Source organism: Pogona vitticeps, chromosome 11, assembly GCF_051106095.1.
Source record: "Pogona vitticeps strain Pit_001003342236 chromosome 11, PviZW2.1, whole genome shotgun sequence".
NCBI lineage: Eukaryota > Metazoa > Chordata > Lepidosauria > Squamata > Agamidae > Pogona > Pogona vitticeps.
The window spans coordinates 25,239,672-25,257,266 of NC_135793.1; the positions used below are offsets into that span (position 1 = coordinate 25,239,672).

At 50.6% G+C, this 17,595-nt stretch overlaps 1 protein-coding gene across 2 annotated transcripts in view; it reads right to left on the bottom strand.

Moving 5' to 3' along the window:
* HTR2C (5-hydroxytryptamine receptor 2C) overlaps positions 1–5,925 on the bottom strand; it is a 136,211-nt gene extending 130,286 nt beyond the window's left edge. Inside the window, exon 1 of one of the 2 annotated variants that reach the window (XM_078380725.1) lies at positions 5,703–5,925. The gene's annotated coding sequence lies outside the window, so the exon portion shown is untranslated. The remainder of the gene's footprint in view (positions 1–5,702) is intronic. The other variant, XM_020795796.3, reaches the window with a different exon arrangement.
* Positions 5,926–17,595: the final 11,670 nt, after the last annotated feature.

Below are 17,595 nucleotides of genomic sequence, written 5' to 3' on the forward strand. Positions count from 1 at the left end.
AGGCGACGCTGCACCTACATATTCTAAACGTCTTCCTAATGCATCACCTTTCTCCTGTGCCCACACTTTGTATCCTACACCTAAAAGCTGTCACACTATTAATTCCATTGATGCTCTGCCCTTCTTCTAAATAGCTCACAGTAGCTCCTTCTCTCTTCCCACATGTTAGCACCAAACAAACTCTCCGCGAGGCTGGGCTCAGCTCCATGGTCGATCCTTCCAAGATCTACCCCACTCAACTCTACCACTTGAGTCTGACTCAAGAGCCATTCCACGGCTGCTACGCTAGCTCTCTGTCACCTGCCTGAACCTCTCCGCCATTCTTCCATCTATGCTGACACTGTTTCCTGTTTCCACCTTGGTCATGGCTCTTCTGCCCTGCAGCATCATGGAGGTGGGGATTTTACAGGGCCCAAGGCTCAGATGCACAAAGAGACAGAACGCTATATCAAGACACAAACACAGATCAACAGAGGCAAGTGCTCATGGTCATGCACACCCATCTGAATTGCATCCCTCAAACCAACTGTTTGCAAAATAGCAAATGGTGCACCTTCCGTGGGGGTGTGTGTGTCAAAAATATTCCAGCCCCCGAGACCGGTCCCGTGGTGGAGTTAGAAAGGTATCAGGTCGTCAAAGAAGAGTGCAGAGTTTAAGAAAGGAAATGGTTCCCAAGAGACATGATAGTGGCAACCAACCTGAGAGGCTTTAAAAGGGAACTAGACACACCTCTCCGGGAGGCAGTGGAAGAAAGGAGGGCCTGGCGTGCTCTGGTCCATGGGGTCATGAAGAGTCGGACACGACTAAACGACTAAATGACGAGACACACCATGCTGGCTGATCTCTTAGTTCCTGGACCAGAAGCCACAAGCCTGTCACAGAAATGCTGTTCTGATGCTTCCAAAATGCCCTAATCAGCATTCCTGACTAGCAGAAGCATTCTCCCAGTTGTCTTTCAAACAAAAAGGTTTTCAAAACTTTGCTGGCTATCAGTTGCCAGGTAACAACAATGGAAGAGAAAGCTATTGTTCTCACCTTCTTCCTCACAGGCATCTGGTTAACCAGTGCAGGATACAGGAGGCTTCTCTTTGGTCGTACCCTATAAGGAGAAGCCTGACGCCAATGTTAGAATCACCTTTAAAAAAAAAAAAGGCCCTTAATTTATCCAGACGTTTTACAGCCAGTCCGTTTGTTGAGTTTCCTTGCTTGCCTGTAGCTACCTTTAAATTATTTCAAGAATTGTTTTATGATATCGGGTTCTTATTTCCCATTTACGGTCTTCTGCCCTGGTGTCCATGAGGATGAAGGGTCACCTAAAAATACTTAGCCTGTTCGTTCAAAGTATTTTTATCCCACTCCCAAGTCCAAATGCATACATTCTGCTTACGTGCCGTCAGTAAGAGAGAGCTCCTTCCCACAGGCTATCCATTTTACAAGACGAGAAATGAAGAGGAGAGAGAGAACGATAAAATAGAAATAACAGAATCTCCACAGTGCTTGCCTTAGACGCTCAGAATGTTTCCCTACCATTCACTCACGTCATCCTACTAGGAGGTCTGCAAGGCGGAGCAGCATAAATATGTCCCATATTATATTAAACATAAATATTGCAGCTCCCGGGGTGGGTGGGTGGATGGGGTGGAGAGGCCCAGAGATTCTCAGTGCGTCTAAAGTCACACAACGCTTTCTTCAGCAAATTGTGATTTCAGCCACTCAATAAGTCATCCTGCAGCCATAATGTTACAGAGGCACCAGGAGTGAGGAAATCTCGGTGTCTCCTGTAAAAACTCTTCAAAACCAGCCAAAGAGGGAACCCAGAGCTGTCATATGATCTTAGCACCCAAATCACCATTTCCACAATTATTTTTTTTCCAGAGCAGCCTTTCTTCTATCTAACGACTCTCAGTGCAATGCACTCCAATATCTATCATATCTGCTGCTGCTGCTGCTGCTGCTGCTGCTGCGTGCCGTCAAGTTGGAACCGACTTTCAGCAATCCTAAAGGGGCTTTGAAGGTAAGTGCGATATTTAAGGAGTGGTTTTTAACCAGTTCCAGGCTCCCTAGTGAGCTTCCACAGCTGAGCGGGGATTCGAACCCAGGCCTTTTGAGTCCTAGTCCACCACTTTATCCACTACCCCACTCTGGGTGTAATAATAATAGTGGTCTAAAAGACGGTGGAAGTGCAAGGTTGTAGAAGAAGCCTTTAGAGCACCTGCTGTTCTGGTTGCTGTGAAGTTGCCATAAAAATAACCACGGCATATGCTTTTGCACTTCTGGAAGGGGAAGGAGCAAAATCGACAGTATCTCGACAGGATCTCCAAGAGGCCCCTGGAGCTCAGCCAAGCACAGTCAAATTTATTTCCGTCCCTCGTTCCAAAGCCTGTAGAGAGAGAGAGAGAGAGAAACCCCTCCTCGGAATTTGTCCTAACCAAACTCTCCTCCACCCAGAAAGGGGGTGGTGGTAGCAAAAGGATCTTCCTCCAGGACCCTTGATCAAGAGTCCTCCCTCAAAAGGCCAGGCTGGCTGTTCCGTGGACTTTTCTGGGAGGCAGGCCTGGCCCGGCCCCTGGCAGATCTTTCCTGACGCGTGGGAGACAAACACCGTCGATTCGGCCTACACTTTCATGCACCGGCCGTCGCTCCTTTTTTTCTCTCCAAGGTACAGAGCATAACTCCAGCGGAGTGTAAATCCAATGAAACTCCTGTTGCCACCTCAGGGTCAGCTACTCCCTGACTCTCTGTGGCCCCCACCCTCCTTGCTCCATGGTGCCCCCCACCCGCCCATTTCACTCTGTTTGTTTATCCCGACCCTCAACACAGAAGGTTTGTGGGAAACCTTCTGGGGCCAGCAGGCTCTGCCTTGCCGACTGAAAGAGGGGCTGAAGAGCAGCACGGAGGGGCATAAATTAGAAAAGAGTCTTCCATTTCTGCCTGGCTCTGGCTTGGTTGGGAGGAACATAAACACTTAAACTGACGGTTGCAAACATTTGCTCATCAGACAGCCGGAACCCTTGCTCAGCCATCCAGCAATAATTCGGTGGGATGTGATATTCAGCTACCCCTGAGAAAACCATCAGCCACGGAGAGAGACACAGGGAGACAGAAATTCCCAGCACCAAATCCTGAGCCATGTCATGGCCTCAGGCACCACCCAGCATGCAGAGGCTCACCTCCGCCCCCCCTCCCCGCCAGAAAAGTCTCTGTTCAATTAAAGGAAAAATTTGCATATTGGAGTGACAAGGATCAATACAGTTTGTTTGCTAAAACTTTGGGGGCTCTGAGGATGAATTCTGTGCTCAAGGATCCTTCGGGTGCCACATTGACCTGCCTCAAATACTAATAAATGCCACGCACAACAAAATAAAGCTACAAAGGGCAACCAGGACCTTCCCAGCATTGAAAAAATAGGTATGTGCAGGTCTCAACTGGTGCAGAGGTGTGTGTATGTGTGTGAGTTAGAGAGAGAGAGAGAGAGAGAGAGAGAGAGAGAGAGAGAGAGAGACCTTCCCACTTCTCTAGAAAATGAGCCAGCACTCCAAGGAGCTGCAGCTCCATTTTACTGCCTGAGAAGGAGGGAACAGGAGAAGGACCAGGGGCCAGGCCTGCAAAACCAGCCTGGGGGGGGGGAGAGAGACTGGCAGCAGCCCCAGCACCACCCCTGCTCTACATGGGGGGGGGGAGACTCATGGTTGCTGCCCCCTTGGAACTGCTGTGGCCACCTTAAGGCACTATGCCAGGCAACCCAAGAATGACCAGTCCTGACAAGGCTGCTTGGGAACTGAACCCCTCAGCCATATTGCCTGCTTGGTGCCAAACAGCACAATCCTCTGGGTCGCTCCAGTGAGCATCTCCGAAGGGCTGCTCAGAGCTCCGTGGTTCACTCAAGACACTGGGGCAGAAGGTGCCCCCCCCAAGTATCTGAGATTCCTCAAAGTCATTTCTTTATAATAATAATAATAAAAATAAAAGATGTTTCCATAAGAAAGAAAGGCAGGCAGAAACCCTTGCCTTGCCTTGCCTTGCCAGCAGAAAGACCTCTGGTTCAGAATGTTTGTTACCAGGATGGGGGCATTGCTTCTGCCTTCCTCCCCAGGCCCTGGACAGGTGCTGCTGCTGCTGCGGCTGCTCCCAGCTCAAGCAGACTCTGCTTTGGGCGACAGAGAGAAGCAGTGTGGCTTAGCCCACCACCACCACCACCACCACTCCTTTAGAGTCTGTGGTCTGTGTTGGCAACTGTGTTCTCCTGGCCAAAGTCGATTGCTCAGAAAATGCTATTCCGGGCAGGTCAGGGTAGCAGTTATGCTCTTGCTCTGGGGAGCTGTGGTGCACCATGCTTCTTATTTCATTGCCTGCCCGTTGACAAGGCTCGTTTTATGGCCCTGGTGGCTCGTTTGTTGGCCATTTTGTGGGTCAAGGAGTGCGTAAATAAACACTGCACTATAGTAAAGAGCGGTCTTAACATTGCCAACATCTGCAGTAATTAAAACCTCTCGCTTCCTCCAGAGGCACATACACACTCGCACAGACACATGCACATGAGTGCCAAGCAGGAACTCTTCGCTTCTTCAAAACGGCCACTTCACACAGAAACCACAAACAGAGAGGAACGTACAGAAGGTCGCCCGGTTCGTAAGGCCACCCCAAGCCAGCCAAGAGGACCAAATACCTCTGGGGCACCCAAAGCCAAAAGGAGGACTGTTTCAAAAACCCAGCAAGGGGAGTGCAGGAGGCTGGAGGGAAGAGGTTGCCCCACTGGTGCAGGGCTAGCCCCTAAACCAAAACAGAGAGGAGGCAAGACTCCCCCCCCCCCCCCGATTCCAGATCATGCTCAGTCCCCGAAGGCTCAACAGGCAAGCTGGGAGGCCATGGCTCCCCCCTGCGCCCATCCTTCTGCAGTGGGCAAAGGGCATCACCGAAGCCCTCTGAAGCTTGTTGGTTCTGAAGGCAATGCGAACTCGGCCTGGAGGCAGCAGACCGCGAGGGGTTTTGAGGGGCAAGGAGACCTCCTGGGCAGTAATGAGCCCGGGAAGATGCCCCGGCTTGGATCCCCCGGCGACGCCCGGGGGGGGCGGCACTGGACTTCAGGGCTACCGGGCCGGGCGCTCTTCTCTGGCGCGAAGGCCACCAGGGCACGCTTTATGCCAAGATCGCAATATTCCCCAGGGATCCTTGGGCGCGCAGGCCAGGTTTCCCGGCTGGGGAAAACTGTTGCAAGCAGAAGGGGGGGGGGGAGGAAGCCGTTCACGCCGCGCTGCCTCTCTGCCGGCGCCCACCGGCTCCTTTCCGCACCGCGCTCGCGGCTGGCACCGGTGCGTAACCACGACCTTGCCCGCTTTCCAGGCGCGAGAAGGATGGAAGCGCGGGACCCGGCGGGGGGGGGGGTCGAGGAGAACCTCTCGCCCCCCCATCCCGGATTGCAAAGGGAAAGAAAGGAAAGAGGAGCCAGCTGGAGAGATACCAACCCCGGAGCCTCTCTTAAGAGGAGGCGAAGAGGAACCTCAACTCCTCCCAAAGTTCCGCGGGTTTTCGACCCGACTTAAGTCACTGCGTAAGGTGGGCGGGGGGGTGCAACTGGGCGCCGATCCACCGCACATTCCCCCCCCCAAGGGAGGCGAGCCTAAAGCGGAGTCCCCAATCCTTCCCTTCGCGCAAAGCTAGGCGCCACGCAAGGTTTTTTTTTCCCCCAAGCCCCGCAAGCCTACCTGAGTTCTGTCCCAGCGCAGGGCTGGCCGCCTCGGAGTGAGTGGATCGGGCGCCGTCCACGCTGCTCCTGCTCCTGCTGCTCCTCCTCCTCCTCGGCGCAGGCGCGCGCGCGAGAGAGGGAGAGCCAGCCCCGGCCGCTCAAGCGTGGAGCCCGGCGGACCGGAGCGCCGCGGCGCGCCGCATCGGTGGAAAAGCTCCAGCGCCCGCGGGTGGGCTCCCGACTCGGCGAGAGAGGCGCCGAACCCCCGAGGCGGCGGGGAGAGAGCGCCCCCCCGGCCCAGCCCGGCCCGGCGAGCCTACCTGGCCGGGGTGGCGTCCCGGAGTGGCCCCGGGCTGGAGGTGATGCCAGGGGTTGCCGCTGCTACTCGCTCGCCTGGGGGTCTCTTCCGAGCCGGGCTCCGGCTAGCCATGGCCACCGGGGCTCAGCCGCCAGCGCCGCCGGCCAGGGACCCCTGCCGGGCAGATTGCAACCGGGGGCGCGCCTTCCAGGCCGGCCTCTCCCAGAGCGCCTCCGCCGCAGGAATCGAACCCAGGAGGAGGGAGCAGGAGCAGCCGCAGGAGAAGCGCCTCCGCCGGCTGCTAGGCGACCCGCCTGCCGGTCAAGGACGAGGATGCTCCCTGCGGCGCCCGATCAGCCGCTTCTGCCTCCCATCCTCGCCGGCGCTCTGCTCCGCCGCTGCGGAGGGACCCGCCGGGGGCCGCGGAGCCCGGCGGAAGAAGCAATAAGAAAGCAAGGAGCCTTGGCGGCGGCGGCTCCTTCCCTTAAAGGCGCCTCGGCCACTGGAGCGGCTCCCCGGGAAAAAGCCAGCCTGTCGTCCCGCCGCCGCCGCCTCTCCGGGCACCCGAGCGCCTTCAAGGGATTCCGACGGGCCGGGCCTCCCCACACATCGACACGAAGCCGGAGAAACGACTAAACCAACAGGCGAGGCGGCAGCGTCTCCCGCGCTCGGTCCACGACGCCAACGGCTCCACCTGTTGATCTGCTGACTGCTCCGGCTACCAGCTCGCGCGCGCTGCGCCTGCCTCCCCGCCGCTGCCTCCGCGGTGCGCAAAGGCGGCCGCCAGCGCGTCAGCACTCCGAGGCGCTCACTCGCTCCTGGCACCTTTCGGCGAGGCGCGGCGGGCGGGCGGGCGGGCGGCCGCCAGCCTTTCTCCCGGGTAGGGCACTCAGCGGGACGGCCGAGAGCTGGCTCTCAAAGGCACAGCTGCAAGGGCTGCTTTGAACGTTGGCAACCTAATGGCCCCCAGGAGAGGGAAGGGAGACGGCCCCCTCCCTTTCAGGGTTGGTAGGAAACCAAGGAGCCCTCCTCGCCTGTCATGCCCTTTCAAGGCGGCCATAGAGCTCCACCAGTGACACTTCTGCCTGCCAGGGACTCCATCAAGTCACAGACTCTGCTGTTTTCTAGCCTGCCCTGCTAGGCAAACCAATGTACAGTGCCTTTTTGGCTCCTCTTGTTTATTTTTCTCCTGTTCAAATAAAAGCACCGTCTGCATTTATGTCTGAAAATGTGCACACTTCTTTTTGGTACTAATAAATATATTCCTAAGCAATTCACAGAATAAAGTCGGAACAAAATGCAAAGATCAATAATGCAATAAAGCAGCAAAATATCTCATTTAATGTAAGTGAAATGGGTGTGGCCACTGTGAAGGCAGCGAAATTCCTCTATTTATTAGTTTATGTTTCTAAATGCAGAGGAGCAAAACCACTGAAAGACGATGGCAACACCCCTTCATCCTAACTCTGCGCCCAGCCCAGACCTCTTCTGCTGGCCCCCTCGGGCCCCTCCCCGCCATCCCCCCCCCCGTGAGTCAGTGGCTGCTTGGTCCTGCTTTGCTTTCCAAGGCAGGGTCCCTCAAGTGAAGACCTTCAGAAAAAATGGCTAGCGGAATGAGCACCGCCAGCTGCCCGGGAAGGAGGGCAGCCGCGCTCTTTGACTCAAGGAGCCTCATACATTATTCACAGCAGCTTGACTTAATTAAGGGCTTGTGATAACTTATTCTGTTTCTTGGTCAACAGTTTACAGCCAAGAAGGACTTGGATGTTGCCTTTATAATCTGGTCCATCCTCTCCTTTTCTGTGGAAAGCTAAACTCTTTCCTGGAAGTCGGTTGTGAGGCCTCATTGTGCGTTTGGGCCATTCCTGTTCTTCTTATTCTTTCCGTCATTTGCTACATTAGCCAAATTCACGTTGTTGTTTTTTAATGGCGTTATTTACATCCTGTTTTGCAGGACACCAATCTTGAGCAGAGGACGAGATTGCTGGACAGTGTCAACCAGCATGAATTTGACCCAACTCTGGGAGGCAGTGGAAGACAGGAGGGCCTGGCATGCTCTGGTCGGACTTAAGGACTAAACAACAACAACAATCTTGAGTGTAAGTAACTTCAACTGAGCCAGCGCTTGAATGTGCCCAAGCCAAAGCTCCCCTCCTTCCCTTCCCGTCTCCCATCTCTCTCCTGCAGTGGATTAACTTTCCGCCGCCTCTCCTAGTCCTGACGCTCCGTCTGTAATCATGGAAACACAACCGGCCACACATTCCCTATTCCAGCCGTCGTCCTCCTACCTGGGGGGATTTGTTGGGCTCCACTTCTATTTAAAGATCAGGGGAAGGCCTCCAGCATTTGTCAGCCAAGCGCATTTAGAAAACAGTTCCTGTTCTGTGAGGCAGGATTTCTCAGAAGGAAGCGGAAAGGATCGCCTGGGGCTAAGCCTCCAGAACCGTTGCATTTTTCATGAAATGTGTGGAATTGAGCAAGGAGCTGGTAGGGGAGCTTCATTTTTGACAGAGGCGCTCATCAGGACAGAGCAGAAAATAGCTGTTCCCTCTCCCCACATTCCAAGAGCTTGGAAAAGTTAGTTTTCCTGATAGCGCCCATCACCTGCCAGCCAGCATGCCTGGTGACCCATGTCAGTTGGAGGAGTCGAGGATTTGGTCCAGGAAAAGCACCTTTCCAAGTGACCCTTCTTGTCCTCCCCAAAGCCTGAGATGGCATAGGTGACTCCCTCACCCATTACATTCCCACAACAGCCCTGCAAAGTAGGTTAGACAGAACAACTTTGACTGGATGAAGGTCATCAACAAGGCAGTGTTCGAGCAGGAGTGGAAAGGGGGCTGAGACCCACTCTCCACCATCCTCACCTGGGGATCTAAACTCAGCCACTGTCCTCAACTGGCCACCCTTCGTGTCTGCAACACTCCCCCTCGCCAGCCAGATGAAGAGAAAACAGGGCTGGCTATGGGGCAGTGGGGAGGGGGCTTAGGTGGCCTGGTGTTCAGTGTGGCTGAGCTTCAAAAGAGCTGAGCCATCCATGGAATATTGTCTATTAGGCGGAAACTCCTGCTACCACCACCAAAAGTGGCATTTGGAACAGAACAGAGAAGAAACAGCACTTACTAAAGTCATACATTTTGGACAGGACTCACAAGTGGGGAATTTGGACCAGAGCAAGACAAACCTATTTTAAAAACACAACCTACAAACAGTATTCAAGCCCACCACAAAAATACAGCAAATGTTACGGTAAGCAAAGGACAGAAGGGACTCCCTAACCACTGCAGGAGTATACCGGATACCTTGCAGTTGTGGCCAGGTATACACTGGAACCACAAAACGAAGCATCCACACCAGAATCAAAGAACGTGAGAGACCCTGCAGACTAAAACAACCAGAAAAATCTGCAGTAGCTGAACATGCCCTAAAACAAGCTGGACATGAAATTCTATTTCAAAATACTGAAATACTGGACAACACCAGCAATCATTACGTCAGACTGCACAGCGAAGCCATTGAAATCCACAAGCACCAGCAGAACTTCAACAAAAAAGAGGAAAGTGTGAAGCTCAACATAACTTGGCTCCCAGCTCTCAAAAATATAGCGTGCAAAAGGTCAACGAACTCTACCCAGCCACAAGGACAGGGGATCACTACACACAAAAGACCAGCTAATGACACCCATCAACCACAGTGACAGATAATCTCCTCTCCTTATCACAACAATACACCCACAACTACACACTAATCACCCACCTACAGAAAAAGACAAAAGTCTATCTCACAGCCATAAATACTGGCACTCCCAAGCCAACTACACCAGAGCACAGAGTGCTGTCCTCTGAAGATGCCCATGGCCACAGAGACTGGCGAAACGTCAGGAAGAACAACCTTCAGAACATGGCCAAAGAGCCCAAAAAACCCACAACAACCATTAAACATATTTTCAGTTCATTTCTATATCCACCCTGTCAGCAGGAGAGGAAAGAGAGGGTGTACAAGTGGAAGCAGAGCTGGGAAAAGCTCTTTCCTGGGACTACGTTTCCCAGAATAACCTGTCACGGTGGCCCCATCCTGACCAAACTCTTGCCAACCCCTGGAGTCATTCATATCTCTAGGAGACAAACAAACACACTCCGCCCTTTGCCAGATTTCCAGCTCACGACAGGAAGGCTGTGCAGTGCAAGACGTGTGATTCCAATTTTGTGGCGGCAGAATTCACAGTATGAGACCGCATGGCCTCACAGATAGCCAGCCTGAGCAGGAAATTGGACCCAAAGTAATTATATCAGAGGGCGAGCAAGATGGGGTGGGAGCTCTCTCTCATCCTCTCTCTTTCTCCTTCTCCCCGGCCGCCACACCTTCCCAAATGCATCCATTTACATTTCAGTTTGCTTTTTTAAGTGGCTGGTTCCATGTGAGCCCAGTCTTTTTTCATAATTGCCTTTTCCGACAGCTTCAAGACGGCCCCGGATCAGAGGAAGCCCTGTTTAGGTGATGGGCTGGGTGCTGCATAAACTGGCAAAAAAAGAGAGAAAACACTCCATGCCATAATGGCCTAATTAATTCATGAAATTTGCAGCCCCAGGAAGTGAGAAAGGCATCGAGCTTATATGGATTTAAAAAGAGAATTAAACAAATTCAAAACAGGGAGAAATCTGCCAGGAGGCTGGCTCAAGGAAACCCTCCTCAGTTCTGGAGGCAGGACGGGGGGGGGGACTCCCATTTTTCAGGGGCGGTGGATCCACTGTGGTCTGAATTCTATGGGAGTTATTCTAAGTACAAGACCCTACCTTGAGATAGGTGCTACCTCTAGATCGGGTCCTTTAATGTTCAGGCTAAAACTGGAGTGGATTCACTGTCCCTGGGATAGGAGGGTCATCCAGGGAGGGACTGGGCCCTCTCAGTCGTGGGGAAATGACTGAATCCACCCCCTCACTGGGCAGGTTTTCTCAGCAGCCTCTGGTTCAGCCCTGCAGGAAACCAGACAGAAGCCGAATCTTTGATGAGACCTCAAAGGAGTCTTCATAGGTCCTACAGCAAAAGCCCCAGCTTGGGAAAGTCAGCCTGAGGCTGCAGAACCTTTCACTCAACACTGCCCACTCTACCACACCCCCCATCATCCTAATCTGCCTCCTGCCTGCCTCCCAAGACATGGGAAGGAGCAGCAGCCCACGCTCACCACTCCGGCTGCTTTTCAAATGGATTGGACTTACATGGGTTGAGTTACAAAGAGCGCAAACCTCTTGCAAGCCTTTAAGAACTGGGCACAAGAGTGAATTGGAGTCCTTACAGCCAGAAGTCCTGATGGGACTTGTAGTCCACAGCATCAGCATGGTGCAAGGTATGGGAAGGCTGGAATAGCTAGCCTGGAAGTTACTGGAGTGTCCAGCATGCTTTTCTCCTCACCAGGTCCTGGAGGAGACTCAGGCAATGTACGTATTCCCAGTCCTTGGGGAAACTGTTTTTCTGAAAGGGGCAACTGGCCATGCCAATCACTGGGGGATTCTGGGGGTTGTCATCCAAAAGAAGTCACTTCTCTGAACTCAGCCACAATATTCCCCTCGTATGTCTTCTTTCTAGCTCTGCGCCTTTCGCTTGTGCTCTGAATTATTATATAGCTTATTCACTAGCTATTGTAAACTGTTGATGTCAACTTGAAGGAAAGGTTTCAAATGAATAATAAATCATAATCAAGATCAAAACCTCGAGACACTTAAGTGGACAGCTTAGGAAAGCTTCTCCCCCTCTGTCGGGATCTGCAAGATGGAGGAAAGTAGGGGTCTTGCAGATGAAGCCTCAGGGGCAGGGATCTTTCTCCTTGACCAGCAAGGGGGAAAAGAAAAGACGGGACACTCGAGTGTATGGCAGCTGTTCAGAGGCGGAATCTCCCGTTCCCCCGCCTCCTCTTCTTTTATTGTATCCCCTACTACCTTTGCTCTAGTTAATCAATACAGAGGTAACTAATTTCCTGAATACACAGCCAGAATAACCAGAGTGCTAGTAAACAGAGACAGCTAATTTCCTTGAATACAAAGGCATCAGTAAACACAGTGGTTGGTAAACAGACAGGCTGGTAAACAGGCACAGATACCATCCAAATACACAGACAAGTTCCTGAATACACGAACACTTTAACTACATTATCCAGAGACAATAGACAGCAGGTTAATGATCATCCTTACTGGAAACTAGTGACTTGCAGTTTTAGCATGAGGCCTGCCATTGTCATAGATATACATTTGCTACTGCCACAGACATATACATTGTAACAGCATAACAGCATAAATTTTCCCCACATCCCAACCGTTTTTTATTTATTTTGTTGAAGACAATGGCTGTTGTCGACTCTTGAATCTTCTGAATCCAGGGGGTTCCGGTGCAGGTATGATAGCAGAAAGTCTGGTTCATCTTCAGCAGAGGGTGGCATAGCATTTTCCAGGCCACTGGGAATTAGGGAAGCATTCCAATAGCCAAACCTGCTTCCTTGGTGCACTGAGAGCCAAAACTCTTTACAACCTTAAAACATTGTTCTGATGGAATAAACCTGGAATCTTGGCAAGAGAATTAAATTTACAGTGTAGATTAAAGAAAACACAATATTGGATAGCTAAAATTATAATTACAATAATGTTTGCATAATAAGAGTACTTAACAATTTTCAGGAAAAGAAAACATATTGAAAACATATTATTCAGATATATAAGCACAATATACTGCTAAGAGGCAAAAGCAAAAAACTTTAAGGTATACAGAACTGTTGCATAGAAATATGTGACACAGACAACTTCCCCACTGAAGACACACACACCATGAATTTCTTGTATGACATTGGACTGGAGAGACACATATAGAGCTTGGCAAAAGAACAGCAACTTATTTTGAGGGATGAGTAGTAAAGAATGATGCTGGTACACATCTGCCTTGCTCTGGGGCAAAGTTCTTAAACTGTACAACTGACTGAATGAAAAGGTTGCCTGCTAGTGCCCTTAAATGTCCCCTGGACTGAAAATGTGTTTCTACAGGCAAGCATGTCAGATGGATCAGCATCACAGTATACAAAATTGCCTACTGTGGGGCCTACTTGTAGGGAATAATATGCTTCTCTGTCTCAGGGATAAACAAAGTTTTCATACTACATTAGAAAATAATTTTCAAGGAAAACTGTGACATGTAAAAGAATAAACATACAGTGTCTACAACAAAATTAAATTCATATTAGGAAAAACTCAAAGGCTAAAACTGCAGTTAATTCTGAGTATAAAACTAAGAATTGTTTCTCTGAAATTCTTATCAACCTTATCCTGCAGAAAGAAAAACAAACATTTTTGACAATTTACAGCATTTGGAACAAACATTTTCTTAGGGATGTGACACTGTTACTCCTGGAAGGCAGAGACAGGAATGCAGGCTTGTATGAAGTCCCATATGCTCACAGCAATGCAAAGTATGATAGGATTTGTAGTTCTAAGAACATGGAACCTAGAGTGTGCAGGACATCATTTGGATCCTTACAAGTGGCTTGAGTGTAAACAATGCTTTCTCCAAATTGGAAGGTGATGGGGAAAAACTTTCTGGTTCGCCTCCTCCCACCCCAATATGCAGCATTAGTCTCTCTACTGTCCAGGTGGGAGGCATTCTTTGGTGATCTATATAATTGCCATGTCCGGCTGAGTAGGACTTTTCATTCAAACAGGATTAGCATATGGAAAAAGCAGTCCAAAACAATCTTCATGTTGGGTGTAGCAGCCACCTCCCTTAGATTCTCTTTCTCCTCCCCTTCCTTATATGATGTATCTAATGCTTATAAAGCTGCTTTTGTACCCCAGTCTATGGTATCAAAGAAATCTGGGCCTGGATCCCAATTCCATGAAATATCATGCAACTTTGGCTGAACAGGCGGAGACACTGAGGTAGCTGCTGCTTCTTTCAGACTAGCAAGGAAGGGAGTCAGGCATGCAGTTTGATTTGCTGATTGGAATGCATTTATAGATACTCCTGCTGCATGAGTTAGAGCTGTTGTCGTGGAGCCTTGCTGAACAGCAGTAGAAAATGCAGCTCCTCCCATAAACATTAGAGGACTATCAGGGGATGCACCAGCATTAATTTTTGCTCGCTTAAATGCTAAATCCTGCCATTCTTGAAGGCAAGTAAGTCCTTCTGCTGGTGGAAAGGAATCTGTTGTCAAGGCCTTGCAGTCATTAAACCATGGGGCAGATAAAGAGTCCATCCCATTGTCCTGGTTACTGCTTTGCAGTTTGTGGATGCCTTGAGCTGGGAACAATTCACAACTAGCAGAAACAGCTGGCACATCTCTCTGTGTTTCTGCTGCTCCCTCAATGACAGGAGGGGCAGAAATGACACCAGTTTCTGCACAAGCACCTGTTGTATCCATTGAAGGATGGTTATCAGTATCAGTTGCCTGAGGTGCCAATGCTTTCAATTCATCCTGGATTTTCCAGGAGATGTCCTCATGCTGCTCCAGGCAAGCCAAAGAGGCTGAAGGGAGCGGAGGCAGAATTTGAGGGAGTTGTTTGATTAGATTAGCCTCGAATTCTGGATCAGAAAGGATGTTACGTGTGTCTTGGAGGCAAGTACACACTAGAAATTGTTTCTGAAGATTTGATAAAGATGTTCCCATGTTGCTAAAAGTGTAGGTGTCTTACTTGACAAATTCCACTCACCCGAGGGATCCTTGCGGATGATTGATGCGTCTTGGGGCCTGTGCCAGGCGAGATGAGTGCGAATTGCCGAAAGTTGACCTCAGTCCTACTCATCGGGATCCAGAGGATGCATGCGCGCGCTGTAGCCCTTCCACACCGGGCGTGATGAGTAGGTGGTCTTCAAGAATGGACCTCAGAGAGGTGAATTACCTCAGAGAGGGCACCAATTTGTCGGGATCTGCAAGATGGAGGAAAGTAGGGGTCTTGCAGATGAAGCCTCAGGGGCAGGGATCTTTCTCCTTGACCAGCAAGGGGGAAAAGAAAAGACGGGACACTCGAGTGTATGGCAGCTGTTCAGAGGCGGAATCTCCCGTTCCCCCGCCTCCTCTTCTTTTATTGTATCCCCTACTACCTTTGCTCTAGTTAATCAATACAGAGGTAACTAATTTCCTGAATACACAGCCAGAATAACCAGAGTGCTAGTAAACAGAGACAGCTAATTTCCTTGAATACAAAGGCATCAGTAAACACAGTGGTTGGTAAACAGACAGGCTGGTAAACAGGCACAGATACCATCCAAATACACAGACAAGTTCCTGAATACACGAACACTTTAACTACATTATCCAGAGACAATAGACAGCAGGTTAATGATCATCCTTACTGGAAACTAGTGACTTGCAGTTTTAGCATGAGGCCTGCCATTGTCATAGATATACATTTGCTACTGCCACAGACATATACATTGTAACAGCATAACAGCATAAATTTTCCCCACACCCCTCCTCTCTCTCTGTGTCTCTCATTCTCCCCAACGGAACTGTGGTTTGTCAGAAGAGAAACAAAGTGAGCTAGAGAACGGATAACATGACTTCATAAACTGGTCGGCTTCTACTTAGAGCTATCTAAGTCCACAGCCAGCATCCACCACCACCGGCAGCAAATTCTGTTTGTTTTTGACGTCAAATATTGCGTGAAAGCAGTGCTTCCTTGAAAGTGGTGGTGTGGTCACCTAGAACAGCATCATTTTCACTGGGTCAGCCTAGGGGGAAATGCGAGTCCTGCCCTCAACTCTGATTGTCACCACACCACTCTGAAAACACACCATTTGCTTTGATTTTGGAAGCTAAGCAGAGTCAGGCCAGGTTACTCTTTGGGTGGGAGGCACCACCCTATTCGGGGCAGGGAAAGGGACCTCCCTGGTGCAGAAAGGGCCGAGGCTTCCACCTCAGTAAACAGTCGCTCCCTCTATTGCTGCAAATTTCGAATGAAATCTATGAAGCCGTGCTCATGGGTCCAGTGTTTCCAAAACAGGCAAGTCGGCTGCCTATTTTTATTGCGTCTAACTTTACATCCGATGACTCATTTATGCTTTGCGTTTCAGACTCTTGTTGTGATTCCCAAGCTGAAAATGGGTACTGGAGTCTGGAACGGTGTTGCCATTTGTCGGAACGGGACTTAGAAAAGATCTTAGGGCCTGTGCAAACGCCACCGCCTGGCTTCCCCGTTCCTTGTCAAGGTGATTGTCATGATGGGCTGTGGAAAACATGGGCTTGTTGTCTTTCCTGCCCCTGGACCAGTGGAGTTCCTGCAGCTGGCTTCCAGCAAGGGAGGCAAATCATTGCCGTTTTATACAGAGATGGCTTTTTTTTCCCTTGGAAAGTTGCCTGGCTTTGCATAAAGACTCCCAGACCTCAATAACACCTTGACTTAAATTGGCCTCTCGATTAACATATTTAATACTAATTACATGGCAAATTTCTTTCCTGGCAGAGAGATTCTGGAAGGGCATTCTTGATTCATCTGCCTCGGAGCACCTCAAGCCTCTCCAGCATGAGATGAAAAGGTGGGATAATTTATAAAGAGCCAACTCCACCTGGCGGATCCTCACGCCCTCTCTCTCCCTGGGCTGGCAGCAACCCTTACCCAGGGACGGAAGGTCTCATGGCCGAACACGTACATCAAGGCAGCAGGCCAAGCATCTCCTGGGCCCTGTGGTTCTCCTCCACCACCACAGCGCAGCATCTTCTTGAAGCCCTCTGTAAGCACTTGTGTTGGTATTGCTCTTTGCAACATTCTTCATGGCTGCTGGCTCATGGGGGTTACACCCAGGGCTTGTCCAGCCCGGGGAGACCTCCACATGCATTTGACTACAATTCCCATCTCCCCTATCAGGACGGGAGTTGCAGTGAAGTAGGTACATCTGGAAGAGCCCCCAGGTTAGCAAAGATCACAGTAGGCTGTCTTCTCATATGCATTTCAGAACGATGCTATCTTCTGCATGGGGTGTCATTTCCCCCATGTTTAGAGGGAGGGTCTCTTTTTTGCAGCAGTGGGTGTGCTGAGAATCTTCTTTGATCAGACTCTGCTCCCCCTGTTCTTGAGGGAAGCAGAGGGACGTGCCAAAGGCTGTCTGTCTCTCCACCAATGGCTCAGCCCAGAGGCTTTCCCCACACCCAGGGCGCATCCTCCACTCCCCTGCTTCTATGTCTGCAGGCTGTAAGCTTTCAGCAGTGGGTCTTGTTCAGCTTTCCCAGCAGTTAAGCATTCTTTGTGACGCAGGAAAAACTCCGGCCAACTGACCTCCTGACCATTCCTAGAAAAACCACTGCCCATGCTCCCCAGAGTGGTGGTGTGCTGGGAACGTGGAAGAAACCCATTTCTTGGTGTAGCAAAGGAGCCAGAGAGATCTTCCGTTCCACCGCCCTCGCCCAGTACTTAGTGATTTGCCTCTTAGAACAGACGTAAAGCTTGTTTTTAACCGAGAGCTGGGTTTTCAATCCCACCCATTTCAACAGCGCTAAGCTCTCTCAGGCAAGCAAGCTAATCAAAAGAAACCCCCCTCTAACCTGGAGCCATGCTCGGTTGTTCCTTCCACCGTTGAGCGCCCTTTATGTACAAGATTGGGCCTTTCAAGAAGCCCCTGCTAGCTGGGAGCAGCCCAGCTGGGATCC